Raw genomic sequence first — 27,549 nt, 5'->3', positions numbered from 1 at the left:
ATATCAAATATTATACCCCAATATTATATCAAATGTAAAATAATAATATATGCGGTAAACTACTATACTAAATACTAATGATTAGTATTCACATTCACACTTGCAAAGTTTACAGGTAATCAGAGTAGCTGATATCATTCACAATTCAATTCAGTATGGCTGTGAAGATAATCACTGTACACGTAATTCCTCAATACTTGAGTACCGCTAAGAAGTCGGTCAAAAAAGCTACGTAGCGTTCATGTTCATGTGTTACGCCCAGTTAGCGTTTGCCATCAAACATGACGTATGACGTACGAGAAATGAAAATGATTACGCAAAAGACCAAAGCTGAAGTCACGGCGATGAAAAAGCTTTCAGCAACGGGCACGTTTTCCAGGTCATCATCAAATGATATTCTAAGAAACGAAAGTGTAGAAAAACACGCAATTCTATCGTGGAGTTCGTGACGCGAAGCAAAGCCCTCAAACAACTCACTTGTTTTCCTACAAAAGTAGCCGCTACAAGTGAACGGATCTTTTTTGTTATCGATCTTACCGCTGACTTTATCCATAATCTGAAACATAAAGATGAAAGTTGCATCTCTGTGTGTAGTTTGACACGTCTGGTCACGGTTGCCGCGGGGGAAGCTTCATGTCAGCTGACGTCACATGACATCTACAAAGTGACGTTTATGCCAGCCACTACCTTCGCGATCGACGGGTAGCTTGGGATCGACGTAATGGGCACTCTGATCGGGAAGCTCTCATTTTTGCAAAAGGAGACTCTGCGAAATATTCATATTCATGTTTCTGTATGAGTGGCCACAATTTTTCACCTGTCTAAATTAGATTTGGTGCATATTTCACACCAGGTGTTGTTCCAATAAACCTGGTTTCACTCCTGCAATATTAGCCTGTCCATCTGTTCCATGCGTTAAAGTGAAATTGCAGTAACAAACACCCAATGATTTACAAGTGAACGAATGATGAAAATTGCCCCAAACTTTATATACATAGGTATATATCTTTTTTTTCTCTGATTATGCTATTAAAATGGGTAAAACAGGTGTAAAAGTGATTAGAAGGGTGATAGCTCATGTCTAGAGGGCTCTAATGATGTTAACAACCGTATTTAGAGGGTTGTAAACATGTTTTCTATGCTCTAGTTAAAAAAAATATCCCATTTATACAAGAGGAATACTACTACTACACGCGATAAATGAGGGATGTCTTCATTCCTGTCAGTGTCTGCAGTGAATGATGCTGGTTATCGCTAAGAACGGGCAAAGAGTGGTCGTATTCCGGTGACTAGAGACTAGTGGCTACTAACTATAACTGACTTTTTCAAGGTCATTCGCCCAACGCTGTGTGGGACAAAAAGCTTCACTGCATTTTAGAATCTGTGTTGCTGTTTTTTTTTTTTTAACTTGCAAAAACGTCTCAATCATTCGGTCGACGTGGTGGTGGAGCCAACCCAACACATGTGCCACGAACAGGAAGGATGCCTGTCACTCTAGTTCCATGGGGCTCGTACATCAAACAAACAGAGCAGTGAGACACCCCCAGCCACCCAAAGATAATTCACTTTCCAAGCAGAGTTTCAATTTCGCACCGATCATCAGTGTCATGTGGTTCGTGTCATTTCCTGCTGCACGCTGTAAAAAAAAGACGCAACGACAGACTGTACACACCGTATGAGACAGAACGCCTTCGCTCGGCCTTCATCAGCCAAACAACTTGATGCGCATCCCCTTTCCCTTTTCCTCCCTCGCCTCCTATATTGTAGTTTTTTTGTGCATGAAAGCAGAAAATCTGCTTAGCACACACACACACACACACACACACACACACACAAGGATGTGTAGCAGTCTCACACACGTCTCACAGGTTGAAACTGCTTGGGAAAGCAGAACGCGTGCGTGCGTGCGTGCGTGCGTGCGTGCGTGCGTGTGCGTGTGCGTGTGCGTGAGTGCGTGTAAAGTAACTAATACAGTACCACCACACCAGGGGTGTTCAAACTTTGTCCCCCGAGTACGTACACAAGAAGGGACGTGTATTTCAAGAAGAAGCTGCACCTCAGCCTTGTCGTACAGGACAGGTGGAAAACACCTTAGGCTGAACTTTTTGGACCGTTTTTGCATTTTATTTTCTTTTTTTTACATTTCCACTTCGTTAATATCTTCCTAATTTATCATGACTTGATTTACATAACTTTATTCCCAAGCCATTTTCCCCAAATGACAACTTTTTCAATAGTACGAGTTTAAAAAAACAACATATTTTTCCTTCCATGTTTCATTGTAAATATTCTCTATGCTACTAAAATTACATTATTTCTCCTCATCATATTACCAGTTTATTCTTTTAAAATTGAAACTTTTTCTCATTAAAATGCGACTTTTACAGCTGTTTTTTCAAAGTTTGCTTAAATATGCATATTTCTACCTAATAATAAAGCATATTCAATGATTTATGAACACATTTTTGAAAAGCCGTGGTAGAGTGAAGCCGTGCAATTCAAAGTGCCGAGGGATTAGTCTAACCATTCATTAAAACGTCATTCATTTGTTCCAGAAGGTCAGACTCTAACCAAAACGGACGTTAACCAAATCAATTTTTTTCATGACAATTAATATAAATCCAATGAATCCGTTAAGACAAAACCCGTTTTCATAGTTTTACAATGATTGTCTTACATGAAGAAAACAATTGTAAATGCATAGAATCTACAGTACATGCATTTAGAAGTCATCATGTATTTGTATCTCTATGATAGATACAAGGTTACATTTACCTTCAATGAAGGCGTGATTCTTGACGTGACTTCTTGCCTCATCCTACTGTGTTTTGATGGGCGTGTGTGCTATGTTTACTGTAGCTATTCCTTGACATGGACAACGGGGTGCAGCCTGTTGCCGCTGATTGCTGTCAACCTTGCGGAGCGGAGGTGCAGAAATAAATAGGCGGTCAGCAGTAAAGTGACACATCGATGACGCGTTGACTAATTTTCATGGTCGATTACGTCGACCGGTCACGGCGGCGCGACGTCATTCCTGAGCATTCTTGGTTGTTAAAGTCACGTCTAATCCCGAAGTGGAGGTGTGAGTGGTGAAGGCTGTCGTAGCCGTGCTGTGAAAACTATGTGCTGCTTAACAGACCAGTGGGTTCATGTGTTCATGTGAAGACTGTTTGTTTTTCTACTCACTTTCTCCTTGACGGAGACAACAGGCATGGCTTCATGACGTGTGTGTGTGTGTGTGTGTGTGTGTGTGTGAACATGGAAGGCTGGTATATGTTTCTCCCTCTTGTGAAATGCAATCTCCCAGACTGAGCTCATAAATCAAGGTGGGGGATGGAAATGAAGACGTGCATGCGAGTGTGTGTGTGTGTGTGTGTGTGTGGGGGGGTATGATGTGGATTTTTCTCAAACGGTTTGTACCTGTCCTAAGCGGGGGTGCACCTCCTCAGATGTTGTGTTTGCTTGGCTTGATGTCAGTCGAGTGTCAGCCTCAGCTGAGCTCTCATTTGCTGCTCTCAGCGGCACGAGACCACAGGGTGCCTGGTGAAGATGAAGAGTGATTTAGGAAGCTAATGAGCCGTAATGGACGATGTGCCCTCACGTGACGCAGTCGCTCGCACGGGGAAGTCTTCCTATGTCACTCACGAGGAAAGAGAACGATAACATCCATTTTCATCCCCACCAAATGACCAAATTACAGGAGACGCCTGCTTTCTGGCGAAAACCAAGAGTGCGGACTCTAAAAATGTCTGTTTTTGAAACACGACTCGACCCCCCACACCTCTTGTCAGTTGCTTTGTCTCAGCGGGGGGAGGCGGGGCTGCTAGCATACACACAGCAAAAGCGTGAAGCAATGCAAGGTAGTAGGAATTAGGAGGAAAAAAGATGACTGCAAACAGCCCCCGTGTGGGAATGCTAATAATGAAGAAGCTGAGCCCATCAACACCAACGAGCCAGTATGCCGAATTTTCGAAAGTGGGGGCAAGAAAGAATATATTTATATTAAGTAAAAAAAAAATACAGCATACGTATAAAAATACAATAGTATAAATAATATCATTTTACAATAGTATAAATCCGGCCCCCGGGCCTTGAGTTTGCCACCTGTGGGTTAGATGAACGGATTAATGAGGCTAGCCAAGGTTCCACTGTATATAAACGTATTTGGGTGTATACGTTGCACCTGACTACCAGCCAAACTGTGAAAAAGTGTGACTGGTTGTCAGGAAAATGTGGTAATATTCATGTTAGTCGTAGCAAGAATGTTGCCCTGTTTAGTGTGTCATGTTGCTCATGAGCTGCGAGAGCCGGTGATGATGTCACGCTGTCTAGGAAGCCATGCAGCTACCTGGAAAGCACAGCACAGGTCAGTCAGGTCAGTCCCGGTCAGCGGTGCCTTTCCAGACCACACGGTGGGGAGCTCAACTCTACCTTCTTGTCGTCTTGACTGGTAGCCGCGCTGCTAGCACATTGTAGACGACATGGGCGGTGTTTCCAAAGGGGTGTTGTAGCGGATGGAATAAAATAAGCCTTTATTCGTCAAGCAAGAGTGACGTTTCCCAGCAGCAAAGTGTGGACCATAACAGCACACAAGAATCCAAATGTCTATGCAGATGTGGATCTACACGCCACACTATGAAAAAAGATCAGCGGCAGCGTGCGTAACTGTCGACACTACTACACGCACACTGCTCATTTTTCATAGTCTGGTGTGCAGCACACGCTTCCTGCTGTGTTGACCTTGTGATACACAACACTGTGCTTTTTGCGCGGAGAAGATGCTAGCATACAACCTAAGCTCTCCTGTCTCGCCATTGTCCAGGAGTACCAGGGGGGCTTCGTACCAAATGCTACAACACTGACTTGATTGGGGAGGAAGTCTGCACGCCTGTGTGTGTGTGTGTGTGTGTGCGTGTGTGTGTGTGAAAAGTCTCATTCTTGTAAAAACCGCAAGCTGTGCATCTCCACGTTGGAGTGTGTCTTTTGAGGATCCTCAGATGCTGCCTTTTTCCCTCTCATGTGGCTCCTCTGGTATGTTTGGTATTTCACAACGCCTCTGATCGTCTCCTCAAAAGCCGTGTGGGGGAGGTGTGTGTGTGTGTGTGTGTGTGGTGTGTGTGTGTGTGTGGTGTGTGTGCGCGTGTGTCTAAAGTGTCATTTCTTCAATATGGGTTCTTGTATGGGGGGTGGGGGTATAAAGGAGTGCACATGACAGTGTGATTAACATGTGCACACACACGCACACACACACACACACACACACACTGGGTTTGTCGCTCCACGTTCCTTCCCTGGTTAGCCTGCACGGTCGGGATGTTACGCTTGACTGGGGAGGCAAACAACTGTGTGTTGACACGCACGTATGCTCTTTGTGTGTGTTTGTCTGAGGAGACCAGGATGTAATTAGACACAATGGCGGCCGCTAATGGAACAGCTGCCTGACTGAAGATGGTTCCCGACGCGTGCGGGTGCTGTGTTTTGTGAACCTCGTTTATGTTTCTTTCCTTCCGGATTTCATTTTTTGAGTTCCTTCAGGACTTTTGCCTCGCCGTCAGATAGCGTCTCCGAAGAAGTCGTCTTCCTCGCTGCCTTGCCCTCCCGTGTCTCTTTGTGTCTGCTCCGTCTTTTGTCCTTTGTGCGGCACCACGTCTCTATCTCCGCCTCGCTCTCCCTCCCTTTCCTTTGCCATTAGGCCATTTTTCCAGCAATGAGACCTGTCACCCCTCCCCTTTTTCAGTTACCGCCACCCTCCCCGCCTCCTCCTCCTCCACCCCCGTGGCAGAGCGCCTATCAGAGAAATGATAACACGACGTCACTCCGTAATCTGCCAGTGGGGGCTGCTGCAGCTCCCCGCTCTCCTTCGTGGCAAATCTGTCTCATTTTTCATCTATCACTCTTTTTTTATTTCTCCAGTCCGACCCTCCAGCCTGTCTTTTACGCTCTGAACTTGAGACCTTGATGTGTGCGTCACTGTTAGCCACAACAGTCACCTTGGACGTCATGTCGCTATCAAATCTCCATAGTTACACGACCTTGCCCATCGCAGACTTCCCCTCCGTCCCTGTCTTCCATCTATCCTTCGCTCTGTCCCACTTTCTCCTGACAAGCAGCGTGGAGGAGCTAAATCTCTCTGTGGCCTCCGTGTAGGCGACACTTGGCCCCTATGGAAAACACAACAGAGCGGCGATAAGGAGGGGTGGGGTTGTTTGTCTACATGTACTACTACCCACCCCCCATGTTACTATCACAGTGATCCCTCGTTTATCGAGGTTAATTGGTTCCAGACCCAACTGTAATAAGTGAATTTCCGCCAAGCTGGATTCCTTACTGAGAAATGGAATATTTTTGTAGGCAGAGCATAGAAGACCAGTTTACAACCTTTTAAATACGGTTTTGAACATGATTAGAGCCCTCTAGACATGAAATAACACCCCTAGAGTCACCTTGACACTCCTATTACCCAATATAGTAGACATAATAACAGACACAAATAAGGCTCGTGCCCGTGTGTGTTGTGTAAATGTGTTGCGGTGCGAGGGGAGCTGAGTCACGTGGTGGACAGGAAGTGACGTCAAGGGTTCAGAGTTTAGTTTTCGCTTGGTAACGGCCGCTACACTAGCCTGTGTTAAGGGTTACTGCACCTGCTGTGAGATCATTCAAATCTGCAATAAAAGTCGATCAAGTCTGGTGCTTGTGTGTCTCACAGAGCACGACAGTGAGATTATCAACACAGCATGATTTCAATATCAGTGACAACACAAGAACACAACACGCAGTTTGTAAATGAAACATCAAAGCTACATGTCCCTGTGTGAAAAAGTGATTTCCCCCTAAAGCTAATAAGTGGTTGGCCCCCCCTTAGCAGCAACAACTGCAATCAAGTGTTTGTCATAACTTGCAATGAGTCTCTTCCAGCGCTGGGGAGGAATTTAGCAGAATTGTTGTCATTCAGCCACATTGGAGGCTTTTCCAGCATGAAGGTCATGCCACAGCATCAGCCGGAGTCCAAAGCTTTACAAATGGCTTTGTAACCTTTTCCACACTGATGGATCTCAATTCATCTCACTTACAGTAATGTTTTAACGGGGGGGGGGAGTCAATCACTCTTTCACACAGGGCCAAGTGGGGTTGGATTTGCATTAGGGTTGGTAGCATGCAGAAATATGGCAGGGGGTCAGTATATGCATCTTAACTAGTGTAGAGGTGCGCAAACTGTGGCCCGCGGGCCACATGAGGCCTGCCAGGCGTCTTAATCTGGCCCATCAGGCATTTCCAAATTCTTTTTTTTAAAACCTTTAACATGGAAACTGTAGCAACATGACTTGCAGTGCTGTTGTGGCACGCTTCAGTCGCCAAAATAGTGCAATCTGTAGCTTGTACAAAAAAGGCACCCAAACAACACGACACGTCAACACATGACGCACAAAGTAAACTGTACCCATGCAATACCCAATGCCAAAAAAACACCCATTTATTCCCGCCGCAAGGCATGCTGGGTAGTCGGCGGTACAGTTTGCCATGTTTGTCGCATTTTTGCTAGATTGCAAAATATGTTGAGGAGGAGTTCAAATACTCACGACATCCAATGTTTTATTGTTCATCGTTGCATCTGGACTACCCAGCATGCCTTGCAGGCATTTGGAAATAACAGTTTTAAGGTTTGTGTTATGTTTAGCGCTTAGCTGCTGATTTATGTGATGTGTTAACTTGCTGTGGATGTCTTGTGTTTTTGCACCGTGAGCAAGTATGCTGTTCTGTTTGATGCCGCCTATATATATACGGTCCCTCCACCCAATCTTTTAACCCGGTGTGGCCCGCCCACCCCCCATCTAGCGTATGTCTGTGGTAGCGTGTGTGTGTGTGTGTGTGTGTATTAGCATGCAAACACATTCCTAATATATTCCTTCAGCTGCCTTAGTTATGACAGAATAAAGTAAGAAACATATCTCAGATATCTCACTTCGTCCGCTGGGTGTTCTTCAGCTTTTCTTGGCGTTCTGGTGCTGAGTGGGTTTTCTTCTGTTGGTTCATGCATGTTCATGTTGGCTCGTGTTTGTCAAGCAAACATGGAGGCTGGAGGCTGACTGATTTAACAGTGGGACGATTCTGACCCATCCACCCATCCATCCATCCATCCATCCATCCATCCATCCATCCATCCATCCATCCAATTATCCAATTATCCAAGGTGGGGTCGCGGGGGCAGCAGCCTAAGCAGGGAAGCCCAGACTTCCTTCTCCCCGGCTACTTCATCCAGCTCGTCCATCCCGAGGCGTTCCCAGGCCAGTTGAGAGACATAGTCTCTCCAACGTGTCCTGGGTCTTCCCCGAGGGCCGCTATCTTGTCCTTTCGGCCACTCCCCAAAGCTCATGGCCACAGGGGAGGGTAGGAACGTAGATCGAGCGATCCAGACGTATCACCGATTAATCAATATCGGTGAAGATACAGTATATCTGATATATGAACTTTTTTTTTGCGGAGATTCTGTCTCTCCGTTCTATGTTCCTCTCTGTGCTGCTCCCCGCCCCATCCCCCCCAGTGCTGTTTTGGTGTTTTAAAGTGAAATAAAGATATGTGCAGATATACACTGCCTTCCACTTCACTTCATACTTCCATGCAGGATTTACAGGACTCATACATTCACAAGTTCATGTCGTCATTAGAATCATCATGAAAATGTTCCAAGGCATGTATTTAGTTGTGATTTGATAAATTGCATGTTTTGAAAGGAGCCGCATTGTTACATAAAATGTAGTGCGTCCCTTGTATTAAGCCTGGTAACGTGATGCATGTTTGGATTATTTCTTACTTCTTTGTAGTCAACGTTTCTTTCACTTTTAATGTTGGCTTCAGCATTTGTTTTTGAGCTGTTTGCAAATACTCAGTGGCTGCAGACAGAGCGTTTCAATCGCTAAGATGTTTTCTAAAGGCATCCTGTATCAGCTGAACAACGCCTCACATTAGGCTGTGTATTAGCACTTCCAGCCCAATGCAGCCACTTGCTTTTATTTGAAAATGGTCAACTGTAGTGTGAAATTCTAGGCTAATTACCAAACGACAAGCTGGCGTTTTCAGATTTCCACACTTTGGAAGCCGTTTTAAAAAAACATTGTTTCAGGGCACCCGGAACGCCGTTTCCGTGTGGGTGGAAGGATGAAACAATAAAATACTTTGCCGTTTTGACCTGAAAACGTTTCCTTGTGGATAGCCCCTAAGACCGTGGCCCCTTGTGATCTTGTCACGGCAAAGGGGGGGTTGATTTCAGAAAAGTGGCTCGATTATGCAGATCTTGCAAGCTGAGGTCTGCTATTTTAGAAAAGGGCCCTGTTGGCCTGAGTTTGACACGTGCGGTAATTGGTCACATGGTTGACGCGTGATTCCGGACTGCATACTTGTAACACAGACTCGACCTCTAGCAGCCCCCAGTGGAGTTGGAGACCCCTGCTTTAGCATCTCTTAGAACTTTCCCAACAAATGGCTCGGATTGCTTCCGGCTTTACCGCCGCCATCACTCATGAACGCCAGCCTCGCTATGTCAGCCGTCTGGAACAGCACAAACAGTTCTTGCTGAGATTGCAGAAACGTGTCCTCCCTTTCCCCGGCTCTCTGGTGTCATTATTCCTCTGTCTGGCTTTCCTGTTTACATTTTCACACTCCTCAGGCGTCAGGACTGCACACTGTACACAAGGCATGAGACATTTATTTTTTGCCCTGATGTTGCAATTTGATAAAGAACTTTGAAGGTTTCACATGAGATTAGTAGTTCATTAAAGAAGCAACAACAATTCTGTGGCTTTGCCTCCATTAGAGGTGGGCCGTGGACCGATACCAAGTGAATTCCAAGTCCAGTATCGCTGATACCGATCCTTTTTACGTGAAACGTTTTAAGATCGTTGAATGATTTTTGAGTTGTTGCTTTTAATTTGTCGACCACGATTTTATTCAAAATAAAACGCAGGACAAGAATTTCTTTTACTTTTTTTTACTGTCCCACAGCTCCATCGCCCGATTTTGATGTCACCAGCGGTTGTCTCTGTAGTTCGAAGATACTTGGAAACCACAAGGCTCTCCTTGTTGCCATTGGGCAGTGTAACCCACAATGGAGCCAAAGAAAGTTGCAAGTGGCAGCATTTTGATAAAGAAGGTGAACAATTCATGAAATAGCTCATTGCAAAACACGAAGGTGGTGTCTGTGCTGCTCTTGCCGCCACATTGTGTCTTCAGTGAAGGTAACACTAACCTTAAATGTTCATTTATCCCTTTCGTTCGTCACGTATATGCATTTAAGCTTGTTTTATGTGTGTAAAACCATAAGAACATGTTTTGTGCTAACATGTTTGTGACTTGTGTGTGTTGTAGCTGTGCTAGTTGGCAAAGAACTACAAAGTCAACCACTGATGACATCATAGACGGGCGACGGAGCTGACTTCCGCTTCCTAGCTGCTAACGAGGACATTTTGTGATAAAAATACATGAAGAGCACAAGTGGACTCGTGCCGTGTGTTAATAACATGACCACATGTGCACCAGATTGTAAAATGTATGCAAACCGAGGCAGAATTTTGGCCTAAACTCTCGACGTTAACCGAAAAACAACCAAACAACGCTAGCCGGGGTTCCACTGCAGTTTACTGCATTGATCAAAATCCCATAAAAGTAATACATTTGGCATGTGCACCAAAGATGTCACCCGAGGGGAAACACCGAATAGAATGGAGTGACTTTGTTGTGTTCTATTCTTCTTTTTCTCCTACCCCCGATGTTACAACATTCCTCTCTTCAGAAACCTGCCCCGTTCTCTGTCTGAAGGCTGGTTCCTTACGGACCCGCTGCGACTCTGCGGCAAATGTTGAGCGTCCAACAAGACTTTCCCTGAGAAGCATTTGTGTGACTTTGTCGTGATGTAGTTAAGGCCTGTTGTGATGCGTATGGGATCATCTTTACGGCTGCCCCTCACTGTCCTGCTCCAACAGCATGAGCAGCAGGAGGAAACCGTATTATTCTTCTCTGGAATGTCGCATCGGGCTAAATTTAGAGGCTTAGTTTCCGTTCCTCCTCGTGCTCCCCTCTCATTACACCTACGGATCCCGTTCTTGCTGCTCTCACCCTTTTCAAATCAGCCTGAAATAAACGTCATTTTTGGTGGAAAACTAAGTTGTATCCCCCCACCTCCCCTCAGCCACGCACACAAAGTGCCCCACGATTGTAGTGTGATGGTGATGGTGCCATTAACACTGGTGGTTCTTGGCTTCCGAACGAGCTGCGGTGATGTCTGGATGAACTCCTACGCCACTCACACTGTACACACAACACATGAAGTACACCTAAAATACTGTACACTCATGCAAAATGAAATACAAGAATCCAATCAAACAGTCATAAAGCTCCCTACTTGTGTCTCTGTGGTCGTCTTGCAGGCCTTTCTACTGTCCAGACATTCTAGTCGGGAAGCTTCACCACCTCTTTTTATCCCCGATCTCCTTGTAACAGTGCATGGAATCCATGACCCCTCTAGCATTCATTAGCATTCCATCGTCATCATCCTGACTGACAGCTCTCTCTCGAGTTTTTTCTGATGTTCGTTTTTATTTCCACGGTGATGGCTTTCCTTTTCTTTGACGCACCGCCGGTTGGGAGACACAGTGAAGTGCAAAACATGTTATTCCTCCGCTTGGCACGAAGCACACACTGCGCTCCTGTGCATTCTCCAACGTGTCACATGTTTACGGACCGCAGTTACGTTTGAAATGAATTCATGGGAGCATGTTCATAACCACGGGGACCTCGTGCACAGTGATCCCTTGTTTATTGGGGTTATTTGGTTCCCGATCAGTGAATTTCCACAAAGTAGGATTCGATATCGTAGTTATGGATTTGTATTTTAGTTGATTTAGATCATTTAGCCATTTTTATGCTTGAAAATGCTTAATTTAGGCCAAGAATAAGTACACTTTGCTGAAATATGCATTTTTTTTACTAATAATAGGCCATATTCAACCACGAAACAGGGATCATTTATTAATTAATTCGTTTTTGACAGACGGTGATATAGCGAGGGAGTGATAACCGAACCGTGATATAGCGAGGGACCACTGTGTACCGAATTTGCAATAAGGTATGTAATAATGGATGAATGGTATCTTGTCCTGCTGTCCTATCCTGAGTGTCAGGCGTCTGTGCTGACAGTCTCTTATCTTCGCTGTAAGGGTCATGACCTTCATACCTTCAGAGGCCACTGCATTAAGACACGAGACCATAAAGATGACTGTTTTGACCAACCCTGGTAATCCTGCTAAACTACACGCCGCCAAGAATCAGGACCCCAGCAAAAACAGAGCGAGACGGGACAAAGCGGCTTGGCACCAGTCGCTCCTCCCGTGTGTGTTGTGCTGTTATTTTGTGTGTACGGTGGTCCCTCGCCACTTTGTGCTTCAAATCTTGCGTCTTCACTCCAGCACAGTTTTTCAAACATATGTAAATTGATAATCATGCTGTTGGTGGTTCAATACGGCCCATTATTAGTCAAAAAGATGCATATTTACGCACATTTTACATATCTTTTGCCTAAATGAAGCATTTTCCATCATAAAAATGGCTAAATGACGTAAAACACAAATCTAAGGTATTCAGAAGACGTATTCAAAGACCTGATGATATGTACTGTCGTATTCTCCACTGACACCACGGGTGTCATGCGTTGCTTCTCAAATAGCAGGGCGGGCCACCTGCGGGGGCGTGGTGAACTGTCGGGGTGTGAGAAGCCGGGGGGACTGTCAATATTAGCGCAAACCTGCTAACATGCATGAATTTGTCGTACTCGGCACGTGAGTCGACTCTTCAGTCTGCTGGTATGCTTCACTGCTCCCCATTTTGTTGATTTCGCTGGTTTCAGTGCGGAGTTCCGTCTGAACAGTACAGGTGAATTCATCGCTATTATCAGTCTCTCAATAGTATTTCAAATACTGGCTGCAAAACCATTTCTGACCCCCAGTGGGGTGCATGACAGGAAATAATTGAGAACCACCTCTGTCATGTTTGGTGGGACACACAAGCACCAGGCTTGTATTGCAGGTTTGAATGAGCTCACAACAGGCACAGTAGCCCCTAACACGCGTTGCTGGGGCGCCGTCACTTCCCGTCCGAGGACAGCATGTCATGTTTTCCTTTCATCATTTTGAAGGCCAACCTTTTGGGGGGGTGACTCTAACTGCATTTTTAGCCCTGCCATTTAGTGTGTGTGTGTGTGTGTGTGTGTGTGTGTGTGCGCATGTTTTACAATTCATCAATACAGTCCCTCCCTAGCAGCCATTACCACTGATTCATGTCTCCCTCCTAATGGTCGAATCATTAATGTTCTTGAGACCACAGGCTGTTTGCCGACGTGTGTGTGCTGATTTGTCTTCCTGCATGTTTGTCCACAGCATAATGTCTATGCACGCGATAGCATTCAGGCCGCTTGTGTCTTTGTTGTGTATTTCCGACTGTCCTCGGGCTGCTCTGAGTATTGATCTCTGTGTGGTCAATGAGCAAGGCTAACAACACGACGATATGCCGCTCTCACCCAACCCACAATCAGGCTCAGCAGGAATGACGCACTCTGGTCTCTGACCCATTAGCCTACCTCGGCCACCATTAGCCAACACTAATCATCACCTCCAGGTTGAAAGACAAAGTTGCAAATAAGAGATGTTCTGCATATTTCATTGACATCTGTGTTTGCGGACGTGTCAAATGCTGAACAAACACACACAGCTGTGTTTCCGCATGCACAGTCATTGGTTTTCTCAGGTGGAAAGGTTTTCTTGTCATTGATTTGTCTGCAGCACAACCTGAAGACATGCTATTAGTCTCACAGGACAAACGCATACTCGCGCACACGCATGCATGAGCACGCGGGAAAGTGGAACTCGTCAATACCAAGGGTCAATTGTTTCTGATAACTCATCTGTTTGCAGAGCAGGGGCGTCCAAAGTGCGTTGGCACCTCGGTACATTGAGAATATTCAATGAATTAGTAATAAGATGGGTAGCCCCCTGTAATACCATCTTACGAAATATTACACTAACAGACACTGTGAGGGCCAGGACTGTTAAGGAAAAAGAAAATAATATTCATTGTGATCCGTTGCCATTCACCTTGACAGGGATTTAAACCCCCGGGCCCCTGTGCCAAACGCCTGTGCCATTCTTAGTAAAGCAAGATGCCCACTTAACTCTTTATCTTGGAATACATCGTAATCAATAAAGCTGATTTTCATTTCTGCTAGTAGCTTCAAGCATTAATAACTTCTCGGCGCTCAGCCAAATGTAACGAGTATAAACGGAACGGCTCGGTGACAAAGCCGTCAGACAACTCCAAACCTCTACACTACAACTTCATCTGGGGCACTTCAGAATCTATATTTATGTTAAAACATGAGACAAGCACACAACTCACCATTTGTCCTCCTCAGTCAGCCATCGTGGGTGGAACCAAACAACAGTTTTGCGCTGCTCAACCAATCAGACGACAGCCGAAAAATGCTTTCGTTGTTGTAGGCCAGCTAGACGGCCCTCTGAGGCCAATCTGAAATTTGATTGGTTAAAAACAGACCTATGTTACATGGATTAGCACTCCTGATTCTGAAGGCCCTGGGTAGATTACATTGATATGGCAACACATAGAAGCTGAAATCTGATTGGACGAAAACATCTAACACACACACACACACACACTGCTGGAAGCAGTGCAGCCTCGAGACACGTTACGAAATGGAGAAAATAGACTGTCGCAATACGATTTCATGGAACAAATGCTAGAGTTGAAGTTGTAAATGTAGGTCGGTGCTTCTGATGGCGGTTACGCCAGCAGAGAAGGCTTTGCTGGCCCTGACTGTACGCCACTGCCAGCATCTATTTGTTTTGTTCAGATAGCTTAGCATATATTGACCTACGCTGGATTGCTGTTGGGCCTAGCGGTTAGCATGTTGGCCTCAAAGTCAGGAGATCTGGCTTCATGTCTCTGTTGGAACATCTCGTGGGTGTGAATGGTTGACCACTCTGGTCTAGAAGACGCATAAAATGTATCAAAGTTTTTTCTGCATGCGGCCCTCGCGGAAAAAATGTGGACATCCCCGTTGTAGAGGAACATGCTGGTTGTTTCCAACATCTCTGGAGGTACAGACAACCGTCAACGTAGAAAGCAAATCAAGCAAGTGGTGGCATTAGCTTCATGGTGGCCTCTGTAGAGTTTCTTATCGCTCACTAACAGCAGTGTGGCACAGTTCAACACTTAACACGCCGGCTGAGTCATTTACTGCTCTACTTTCGTTCCGTCTCCTCTCTTCCTCTGAGGTCTTAATCCCTTCATACTCAACGACTTAACCCCTCTCTTTCATTTCGCCCCCTTCGCTCGTGCTCAAATCCACCAGTAACCATTAACTGCAGCGTGTGTACGCCATCAGTAAAGTAGCGTCTTGCCGGGCGCCACGCTCCTGACACGTGGCCCACCTCGCCCGACTGCAAGTGATCGGTTGTTCTCTGTTCTGTCGCGTGGGGGCTCATTTTACAATTGCAAACGTAACACTGTGTTGGTGTGGCTTTGTGACGTGTGATGCAGGTTTGGGATGACAGTGGAAACGGTGACTCAACCTCTCCTTAGGTGAGCGGTGCAAGGCCCGCATGCAGAGAAGTAGAAGGGTGCAGGGGTCACCTTGATACATCAAAGATGCTAAAACCAATCCCATGTAGCTCATTACAGTGGAACCCGTTTGAAGCCAACATAACGGCTTCCGAGCTCTATCTCACCAAAACATCTCCATCTCAACTTTGTGCGATGAAGCAAATCAGTGTATTAATGACTAATGATATGTTTTATTAATGAAGAATAACAATAAGGAGAACAAGCATGATATGCATGACAGTCAACAGCACGGAACCTTGGAGTGTGACAATATCTCGATATGGCGATATATTGTGATATTTTATCTCCTGATCGATTAGCGATATGCGCTTGATAATTTAGATTTACACACGTTCGCTATAAACTGCCTCACTCATTATTAGTTCCTTTTGCGCAACTCCTTGGCGGTCCACTCGGGTGGCCGCCTCGCGGGAGCGGCGGAAAAGTCGCTGGAAGTCGGCAAGCGAAGTGAACACACGACAAGAGAGAACATGGCGGACACGAGCGGAAAACGGTTGAAAGAGGCACCGGCAGCCTACAAGTCGAAAGTGTGGATGCATTTGGGGTTTGACATCACTGATGGTGGAACAAAGCTGGAGAAGGACTTTGCTGCACGCAAGAACCGTTTCACAAAAGTTACGTATTCTGGAAACACGACGAATATGCGCAGCCACTTGCAGCGCCATCACCCACAGCTAGTAAGCCAAAAAGCCGTGGCCAGACCACCGTGGGGGCTGTGCTTCAAGCAAAACTCCCTTTCAACTCCCCCAGGTCAAAGTCGACCACTCACAGCACATCTGTGTACGTTTGCAAGGATCTGCGGCCGTACAGCTTTGTCGAGAATGATGGGTTTCGCTTTTTGATGCGTACTTTGGAACCACGCTACGAAATATCAAGTCGAAAAGATCTCACCAAAAGCTTGTTTATTAAATTTAGTTGCTTCCCTCAAAATGTGCAGTAAGTTTGCACTTTACAGCAGTGTTACGCAGAAATGATGTCACCGTTTGTACAATAAGCTACAGGTGTGTTACTGAAATGCTGCACTACAATAGTGACTGTGTTGGAAAGACACTCACTTGTTTGCAGGAATATTACACTAAAAGTGTCTTAAGAGGACATTTGTTTACAGGAATATTACACTAAAAGTGTCTTAAGAGGACATTTGTTTACAGGAATATTACACTAAAAGTGTCTTAAGAGGACATTTGTTTACAGGAATATTACACTAAAAGTGTCTTAAGAGGACATTTGTTTGCAGGAATATTACACTAAAAGTGTCTTAAGAGGACATTTGTTTACAGGAATATTACACTAAAAGTGTCTTAAGAGGACATTTGTTTACAGGAATATTACACTAAAAGTGTCTTAAGAGGACATTTGTTTACAGGAATATTACACTAAAAGTGTCTTAAGAGGACATTTGTTTACAGGAATATTACACTAAAAGTGTCTTAAGAGGACATTTGTTTGCAGGAATATTACACTAAAAGTGTCTTAAGAAGACATTTGTTTGCAGGAATATTACACTAAAAGTGTCTTAAGAGGACATTTGTTTGCAGGAATATTACACTAAAAGTGTCTTAAGAGGACATTTGTTTACAGGAATATTACACTAAAAGTGTCTTAAGAGGACATTTGTTTACAGGAATATTACACTAAAAGTGTCTTAAGAGGACATTTGTTTACAGGAATATTACACTAAAAGTGTCTTAAGAAGACATTTGTTTACAGGAATATTACACTAAAAGTGTCTTAAGAGGACATTTGTTTACAGGAATATTACACTAAAAGTGTCTTAAGAGGACATTTGTTTGCAGGAATATTACACTAAAAGTGTCTTAAGAGGACATTTGTTTGCAGGAATATTACACTAAAAGTGTCTTAAGAGGACATTTGTTTACAGGAATATTACACTAAAAGTGTCTTAAGAAGACATTTGTTTGCAGGAATATTACACTAAAAGTGTCTTAAGAGGACATTTGTTTGCAGGAATATTACACTAAAAGTGTCTTAAGAGGACATTTGTTTGCAGGAATATTACACTAAAAGTGTCTTAAGAGGACATTTGTTTGCAGGAATATTACACTAAAAGTGTCTTAAGAGGACATTTGTTTACAGGAATATTACACTAAAAGTGTCTTAAGAGGACATTTGTTTACAGGAATATTACACTAAAAGTGTCTTAAGAAGACATTTGTTTACAGGAATATTACACTAAAAGTGTCTTAAGAGGACATTTGTTTGCAGGAATATTACACTAAAAGTGTCTTAAGAGGACATTTGTTTGCAGGAATATTACACTAAAAGTGTCTTAAGAAGACATTTGTTTACAGGAATATTACACTAAAAGTGTCTTAAGAAGACATTTGTTTGCAGGAATATTACACTAAAAGTGTCTTAAGAGGACATTTGTTTACAGGAATATTACACTAAAAGTGTCTTAAGAGGACATTTGTTTGCAGGAATATTACACTAAAAGTGTCTTAAGAAGACATTTGTTTACAGGAATATTACACTAAAAGTGTCTTAAGAGGACATTTGTTTACAGGAATATTACACTAAAAGTGTCTTAAGAGGACATTTGTTTGCAGGAATATTACACTAAAAGTGTCTTAAGAGGACATTTGTTTACAGGAATATTACACTAAAAGTGTCTTAAGAAGACATTTGTTTACAGGAATGCTGCACTACGTGTTAAAGTGATGGTGCCAAATAAACATGTTTTTTTTTCTCATTTGAAAATATCTGTTTTTCTCTTTTAACAGTAGTATCGCAGATTATCGTAGATTGATTTCCTGACCAATATATCGATAATTGCTGTATCGCCGTATTGTGAGATAATCGTTATCGTGAGCCTTGTATCGCGTATCGTGAGGAACCCAGAGGTTCCCGCCCCTACTTATGACCGTCAAGACTTTATTTTGCTTGAATTTGCCGACCCGCCTCCCCAAGCTGAGTGTGTTTGACCATGGAGCTTCACTCTTCTTTCAATCTGAGCTGGAATAAGCAGATCAGAGTGCCAAAAAGTTATGGCGAGACCATTTCAGAAATAGTTGTCAAGTTTGAGGAACAAATCTGCAAATGTGGTTTGCGTGTCAGCCTCACAGTCAGGAGAGCAAGGTTTCAGTCTTCGTTGGAGCGTCACTGTGTGGACTTTTCACGTGTTGCGTGTGTGCGTAGGTTTTCTGCGGGTATTTCCTCTTTCATCCCAAGAACATGTAGTGCACTGTACTCTATGCTTGCTTATTTAGAGGATGTGGAGATGAATGATAAGAGGATAGCATCACAGCACGTTACTCAACAATTCAATCACAGGGATTCCCAGCAGGGGTACGCGTACCTCTTGTGGTACGTGAGCAAAGTGCATCGGTACGTGGGAACATTTAACTCATTCAGTACCAAGGATGTAGTTTTTATAAACCCAAACGCCTGATGGCAAAAACACATTTCTACGTCTTTGATGCAAGATGATGCAACTGCTCACCAACTGCTTCAGAGCAATTTCAGTCCCACAAAAACGGCCACTAGGTGGCAGAAGTGCAAAGAATATTTATGTCAAAGTGAAAGTTTGTGTCTTTTCACAATGAGCTTGTTTTCTCCCTTTTTGGAGGTGGCAACTGATATTTTCCTGAAACTGAGCTGCTGTACGTTCTACTGCTCTTCACTAAAGAACAGAAAACGGTAGAAAGCCTAATCTTTCTTTTGGCAGGTTCCATGTTTATACAGCCATAGAACACAATGTTCTGTGCGCCTTGAAAAATCAGTCAAACTGGTGTAAGACGGCCGGTATGGAAGGGGTTGTCTTTTGGGAAAAGGCCGGGATTGAATGATTATTAATAATAATTAGAAATATTGTCAGTCATTTCATATTAAGCCAGACGATAAAATGGAACAACTATTTTCCCCAGGGAGCCAATAAAGTAAAAGTTTGTTTTCGGGTGTACCCGAGCCATTCCTCAACACCCTCCGTCTCTCTGCGGTCAACAGGCGACATGCATCAAAAGTCCTTGTACCATTCTTGAATGTCACGCTCCACTTTATCTGGTTCTCCATGTCACAGGGCCCGTTTCCTCTCTCCATCCGTCTCTGAACGTGTCTCCCCCCAGTCCCTTTTCTCTGGTTCACTCTTCCTTGCTGTTGTGGCCTTAAACACGGGGTCGGGGCTTGTTGTCTCACTCTGTGGCTGTGCCATTCTCTTCGTATCGCTCTCCACTCCCCCCATCGGCAGTGTTTGTTTACACATCCATCTCAGTCGGCCAGTGGTCCTCTCGCTTCCAAAACCGGTATTTTCCTCCCTCCCTTCCTCGCCTCCTCTTGCCCTTTCTCGTCATCTCCTCTGGATGACTGTTTTCCTTCTGTGATTATGCTTTTCTTCCGTCCCTTCCATACCTTCTTTCACCCGCCCGTCGCTGCTGCGTCACCACATCTCCATGCGTTGTGGTATTGAAATGTAATGGCAAACAGAGGAGGTTCATTTGTAGTGTAGTGTGGTGTGGTGTGGTGTGGTATGGTGTAGTGTGGTGTGGTGTAGTGTAATGTGGTATGGTGTAGTGTGGTGTGGTATGGTGTGGTGTGGTGTAGTGTGGTGTGGTGTAGTGTGGTATGGTGTAGTGTGGTGTGGTATGGTGTGGTGTGGTATGGTGTAGTGTGGTATGGTGTAGTGTGGTGTGGTGTAGTGTGGTATGGTGTAGTGTGGTATGGTGTAGTGTGGTGTGGTATAGTGTGGTGTGGTGTGGTGTGGTGTAGTGTGGTGTGGTAGTGTGGTGTGATATGGTGTAGTGTAGTGTAGTGTGGTGTGGTATGGTGTAGTGTGGTGTGGTGTAGTGTGGTGTGGTGTAGTGTGGTGTAGTGTGGTGTGGTATGATGTAGTGTAGTGTAGTGTGGTGTGGTGTGGTATGGTGTGGTAGTGTGGTGTGGTGTAGTGTGGTGTAGTGTGGTGTGGTATGATGTAGTGTAGTGTAGTGTAGTGTGGTGTGGTGTGGTATGGTGTAGTGTAGTGTGGTGTAGTGTAGTGGTTTAGTGGTTTAGTATGGCTAAGCAGATGTCTTTGTGTCCCAATGGGGGAAGCCCAGGGCGTACTATGGATTAGTAGTAGTACAGATATTCATTCAAATGAGAGCTCAACATGGGCCAAAAATGCTATCTTTTTCTTTTTTTGTCATAAAACAAAACTGCTTATTTGACTTTGAACAGCAGGTGGCAGTCATGAGAGCTCGCTGGGTTTGTTGCCCGCAAATACTAATTTGTACTTTGAATAGTCAGTTTTCGGTGTACAGCAGCAGTTGTCAATTCTTTTCTGCCGTGCCCCCACTGGGGAACAGAAACGTTTTCAGTAACTTTGCGCTTCAAATTTTGCAGCTTCACTCTATCATTGTTTTTTCCAAAATTTATTCATTAATGTTAGCTTCATTGGCTAGTCTAAATTGTCCATAGGGGTGAATGTGAGTCAATGCTTGTTTGTCTTTATGTGCCCTGCCATTGGCTGGCCACCAGTCCAGGGTGGACCCCGCCTGTCGCTCGAAGTCAGCTGGGATAGGCTCCAGCATACCCCCGTGACCCTAATGAGGATGAAGCAGCATAGAAAATGGATAGATGGATATATCATGCTGTGTGGTGGTTTGGAGTACGGCCTATTGTCAAAAAATATGCATATTTAAGCAAATTTTACGTACAATTTAATTACGTTAATTACGTTCATTTACATAATGTTTAATTTGGGCAAAAAATACATAACATTTGCTGAAATATGCTTTTTTTTTATATAAGCCATATTCGACCAGGAAACAGGATGATTAATTCATATTCATTCATTAATTCATTCATTTTCTATGCTGCTGGTCCTCGTTGGGGTCATGGGGGAATGCTGGAGCCTATCCTAGCTGACTTTGGGCGAGAGGCGGGGTCCACCCTGGACTGGTCGGCAGTCAATTGCAGGTCACATACAGACAAACACTCACATTCAAAGTAGTGTTAATCGTGATTAATCACATTTTGTCTATACTTTGCATTAATCGCAGATAGAAATACGTTTTTATCTATAATTAGTAAGGATGTAAATCTCTTTGTGGTAAACGATTTGATAGCAACTACGATATCATTTTGGAAATATGGGCCACTATTTGATTTAAAAAAATAATATACATGTAGAAATCCCCCAGTTTTTGCATGTTTAATGCGAGCTGCGTTTTGTCCCACTTTTAGGGTCCTTGAACACACCTTGAATTATGGCACACCAACGTTGTCCCGAGCTGTGCAGATGGACTACTATACTGTATTTTACCCTTTTCCTTTCACCTCATATTTGCTCCCAAATGCTGATACTATGTGGGAATGCATAAACGTAAGATTTGATGACCTCATCGAGTGCTAGTGTGTGTTTGTTCGGGGCGCGGCCTCTCTGGAAGACAGGTCGGATGGTGCTGGTGGATGGTGGGTCTGTATTCGTTTCGTGCTTTAAATTTGATGTTGTTCCTGTCTTGGTTTTTGCACAATACATCATGCATGGAGGGAACATGCAAACGCCACACAGAGGTACAAACCCAGATCTCCTGACAGCGTGGCCAACCCGCTAACCACTCTGCCACCATATTTTGGAGCTTTGAAAATAAAAGAGTAAAACGCGTACAGTACCAAAGTGAACGGTGTGGTTTGGTGGAAACGAGGCGTGGTTGTCACCCAGGCCGAATGTGACCTGACAAGCTGATGGTGGAGAAGTGGAGAAGACAACATGTGAAGCACAATCACAGACTTCACATGCTAGGAAAACAGCATTAGCTTATTTGGATTCCTACAGGCACACTCAGTCGCATTGGGCTTTTGTTTTGTCTCCCGCACCTCTCTCGCTGTCTCTGCCCATCTGTTGTGCTGAGTCGGGCCTGTGTGAGGGTACGTCACCTCTCCACCTCCTTTGGAAGCGCACGGTGGAGGAGGCTTGGAGCTACATTTTATTTTAGCTCTGATTCACTCGCTCGCTCACACCCTTAACACCACCGGCAGCTGTTAGCCATGACAGCAAATTGCCTTTCCGGCCTATTTGTGCTTCCAATATGGTGTCCCCTTTCCAGGCACTCACTCATGTCCTTGCATGTGCAGATTGTGGCGCAGTCCCTAGCTTAAAGAAATGTTTGCTTTTCGTGACCTTCCTGGGAACATATTGTTGTGTGAGCCACACGTTCATTGAGAACTCTGATCCAGTTCAATAATACGTATGAAAACTGCACTTTTTCTGGAGGTTTGCCCATCATCCACAATTCGTATGTGAGACAAGAACAAACGTTTTTGCTTTTGTGTGTGTTCTAGAAAGCCAATGCAGGTCATGGGGAATTACATTTACGTGCTGTGACCTGCATATCAACCAAGCTATAGCGACATTGTTATTGTAGGAGCTAACACAGAGGAACTCTTTTTCTGGCGTAGTGACACAGCGCCTTGCTCACATTGCCTCAGGTCATGACGGAGAGGTAACGCTATGGCCGCTGGAGCTGCAACTGCTGCATCGCCTTTGAGTTTGGAAAAGTTGATGCTATTCTATGAATCACGCCTGGCACTCGGTAGAGTAGAAGTTTGTGGTGATAAGCCGAGAAGTTGGTCAACTTTGAAATTCCACACACGACCAACTAAACATGCGGACCGACTAAAGCAGTGGACAGTCGTGCGCTGGTCTTGTGTTCTCGGCGAATCCTAAAAGCGCAACAAAAAGCAATCCCACCTGAACTGTAAATAAAATAAACATTTTGCAATGCAACTCAGTGAGTGACAGGCGGCAACAAGCGGTAACAACACATTGACCAACACTGTTGGTACGTATTTACTTACGCTGCCAGCAATGCAGTACATGCAGGTTGGCGTGTAGCTGCTGGTGCAGGGGAGCTAAAGGGAGCTAAATGCTGCTTGCTAGCCCCGTATTATAGCGAAACGAAAGGGCACTGCCGCATCCATTCACCAAACCAAAGTTAAAAAAGGCGGACTGGCTGTGGCAACAGAAGAACAAGAGTTGAATGTGGGTGAGATTGTTGTCTTTTTTCGAAAGAGGAAGGGCTGCTCTGAGTGAAAAGTGTTAAACGAGTGGCTTAACCGTGCATGTGCTACTGGGGCATGCTTTTATTTTGATGGCCGTAAATGATGATTGTTGTTGTTGATGGAAGTAGCGTTCGTTGCTGGGCCCCCCCGTGCAATCAACACAGGGCAGAAGTTCCGGTGGTGCTTAAAATGACCGAAATACTGCAAGTGTTACATGTTATCGTCAATGTGCCTGTTACTAAATGGTAACAGCGTGTATATAAAACGTTGTTGGAGGTCTTTGGATGTTTTTTAGAGGGCTTCATAGGCGCAGTGGGTGAATCTCAATTACCTGCGTTGTTAGTGGAAAACTGCCAGCACGATGCGGCTGTCTGGAACACAGAAACGGGAAAGACGTGTGCTCTTGTCTCACGTAGGGATTGTGGATGGTGGGGGAACGCATCATCGAAAAGTCTGGAGAAAGATTATCCCAAAAGAAATATGGATGTGCTGAATGTGGGAGGTAGGGAGACGGGCAGATGAGAAGAATGCAATAATGTGAGAAAGCTGCTCAGGAGTGGAGGTATTTCCACACTCTTACACTTTTAGTCCCATTTCTACTTTTTACAGCAGATTTCATCATATTACCGAAGGCCATTTTGGCTCTTTGCGGATAATAGGCTGCCCGTGGAATTATTGGAGATGCTGGCTTGGAGTTAATGGTCATTCTCCCTCCGTATGTCTGCCTCTCCCCCGTGTTGGAGAGGGAAGGGTGAGGAGGAAGCATCCATGGCGTGCACGGACAGACAGGTAGCTGAAGCTGCAGCTCATCCAAAAGCTGCTCAGCCAGGAAGACAAAAGGAATTAAAGAGAGGTCGCACTCAGATGATAGCTTTTGTGTGGTGGGTGGCCAATAATGCAAATTTTGGTATCAATCCGATACCAAGTGCCAGTTGCCGATACGGACACACGACTTGTGTTGTTACTTTTGGAAGGCGAGATGGATACGTTTGGATGCAAATGTGCACAGCAGTCATTTCCATACACGGCGTATAGAGACGTCTATCTCACCGAGTTATGGCACAATGCACGGGAAGGTGGGGGCAGGCCGACGGGTGGAGAAATCAACATGGAGGGAGGGCAGCGAGGATGGGGAGAGCTGCAATGAATGGAGAGAAAGGGGCGCCGGAAGAAGTGAGAGGGATGGAGAGGCTGAGGAGGAAGGGGGGGGCTATTGCCCTGAGACCATGGGGGAGAGAGAAAAAGAGATGGAGAGAAGCGAAGAGTGATAGCCTCACGGCAGCACCTAATGGCTTCTCTGGAGAGAGAGAGGTGGAGGAGAGGATCCATGACACAGGCAGAGACAAAGGGAGCGAGAGGAACGAGCTAAAATCCAAACATTCACGAAGAATAAAGACGGATGAGAGGTGAGAGGGTGAAATCAAACGGAGGAGAGATCCACTGCTGGCGAATGAGACAGATGAGAGAGGAGCCTCGGGGTTAACAGAAGCAGAGGGAAGCGGGGAAGATGGATGGAGTCGCGCGGTGGACAGAGAACGAGGGAGGAAGGGCAGGGCTGGATGGAGAGATGTATGAAGGGATAGAATCATAAGGGAGGGGCTGGGGTGAAATGGAGATGAGTGATGGACGGGGGGCGGGATGGAGTGATGAGAGGAGAACAAAAGGAGCACACAGTGAAGGAGGAAATTGAAGATGAGGTCTTTTCCTGTCCTAACAAGGCGCAAAGGAAGGTAAACAGAGATGTGAGGAAGAACATCATTGTACCTCATGGCCGGGCGTGGAATAGCACTCATCCCGCACGTCTCTCCGGAAAACACACACGCACACACACACACACACACACACACACACACACTGTTTGTGGCTATCTGTGAATGGCTCTCTACAGTACATAGTGTAAAGTGTATAGTGTACACATGCAAGCATCGGCATTAGAGCTCTGATACGGAAAGCAAGCTCTTCACTAGACGGCGACAGATACAAAAGGAGAGCAGTCGGCCTTTGATGACATAAACACATCAATCTCTCGTGTTCTGTCTCTTAAGACGCTTTACCCCGGCTAGAAACATCTCTACCACGCATCCAAACACTCCCAGACCCCGTGCACGTGTGTCTCTTTAAGGTCTCCATGGTCACCGTTTCCAGGGTGATTTACCGTAGCACCTGGTCCCTCTCAGGGTGGTACGATCGTGCGCACGCCACGATGGCTCCCCGGCCACCGATGATCTCATCCCTTCCCCGTCGCTCCTTTTCATTGTCCAGATGATGCGCCTCTTGTCTCCCGCCCTCTTATCATATTCCGCCTTCTGTGGCGTCTTATCGTGCCGAATGATCGCCATCACGGGTGCGACCACGAGCGAAGCGGGTTCGATAAACAGCTTCAAGCCGTCAATGTTTCGACCATTTCATCAGCAGAAAATGATCCGTCAGTGCGTCGTTGTCGAAGCGGTGATGACATCTTCATTGGCAGGCCTTAAAAGGTCGCACAATTTGGAAGTCCAACACATTTTTGGGGGGAAGAAAAACAGGTGTTAGAAATGGCCTCCTTGTCACATGTCCTCTGTTTTCACTGTCATTTCCTGTTTGGTGCTCTTATTTTGTATTTATTTTGTACCGTAGACTTTCTTTTGTGGACGCTCTGAGTGTCCTGGTGCTGATCGGTAATCAGTTGCTGTTTAGTTGAGCTTGGAGTTTCAGCTCGTTGCCGGATTATTGTGTGTATTGGAAGTAGAATAAGCCCTCGTTTATCACGGTTAACTGGTTCCAGACCCGCCCGTGATAAGTGAATTTCCACAAAGTAGGATTCCTTTTTTATAAATGGAATATTTTTGTAGTTAGAGCACAGAAAACCTGTTTATGATATTCTAAATACGTTTTTTTACATGATTAGAGCCCTCTAAACATGAAATAACACCCCTTCGGTCACCTTTACATGCCTATTACCCAATATAGTAAAGATAATCAGTGAAAATAAGACATTTTAGTCATAAATAAGTCATAACATGGACTCACATGTTAGCATTTAGAGCGTACTTCCTGGTGGTTGTTGTCTCATCAGTGTAACATTACTGACACCTAGTGACCAGTGTAGAATACTGCTATCATGCAGCTGTTCGTGGTTAAGGAGGGACTCACGATGCGCTTCAATCGCTTTATTCATGAGCAGAGAACACGTTTGCAGTGAACATTCACACAGGAGCTGCTATCGGCCACACGTCACGCCAGTCACTCACACTGTCCACACTCCTACCATGCTAACACTCAGCAGTCAGGTCTAGCTAGCTGATGTCACACACGTCACTTCGCAGGCCCTCTTAAAGGCGCACACAACAAGTCACTGATACTGTATTACACTAAATACCACGCCATATATTTGTATTTTCATTCATTTAGCCGTTATTATGCTTGAAAATGTATCATTTAGGCCAAGAACACGTTTTTATAAACCCAAACGCCCGATCCCAACAACGTATTTACACATTTTTTACGTTTTTTTATGCGCAAGAGGCAAAAAGACGTGATGACGCAACTCTCCACGAATGGATTTCACTTCAGAGCAATTTTAAGCCATAAAAACGGCCACAAGGTGGCAGAAGTGCTTTTAATAAGAGCTCGGCAGATATCATGTGAACGGAAAAATCACCCACGACAGGAAGGAGGAAGCGAGAGAGCGTGGAAGACTGTAGCGTGCAGAAGGTTACGCATTGTAGGGAAATTTTAACACATGCACACGCACACACACGGGCGCACGTGTGCACACACTTGCACAGGCGCACAAATCACCGATACTGTATTACACTACATACCACACCTCCTGAATGCCTTACGTTTGTATTTTTGTTCATTTAGCTGCTATTATGCTTGAAACTG

The 27,549-nt window shown here is 44.9% G+C and overlaps 1 protein-coding gene across 1 annotated transcript in view; it reads left to right on the top strand.

Annotated features, from left to right (window-relative positions):
* The window catches only part of maml3 (mastermind-like transcriptional coactivator 3), a 142,656-nt gene that overhangs the window by 92,926 nt on the left and 22,181 nt on the right, over positions 1 to 27,549 (top strand). The gene's annotated exons all lie outside the window — the stretch shown is intronic.

Source organism: Dunckerocampus dactyliophorus, chromosome 6 (genome assembly GCF_027744805.1).
Source record: "Dunckerocampus dactyliophorus isolate RoL2022-P2 chromosome 6, RoL_Ddac_1.1, whole genome shotgun sequence".
Classification (NCBI taxonomy): Eukaryota; Metazoa; Chordata; class Actinopteri; order Syngnathiformes; family Syngnathidae; genus Dunckerocampus; species Dunckerocampus dactyliophorus.
Note: the sequence above shows the minus strand (reverse complement) of the source record. Positions and strands in the feature narration are given on the sequence as shown.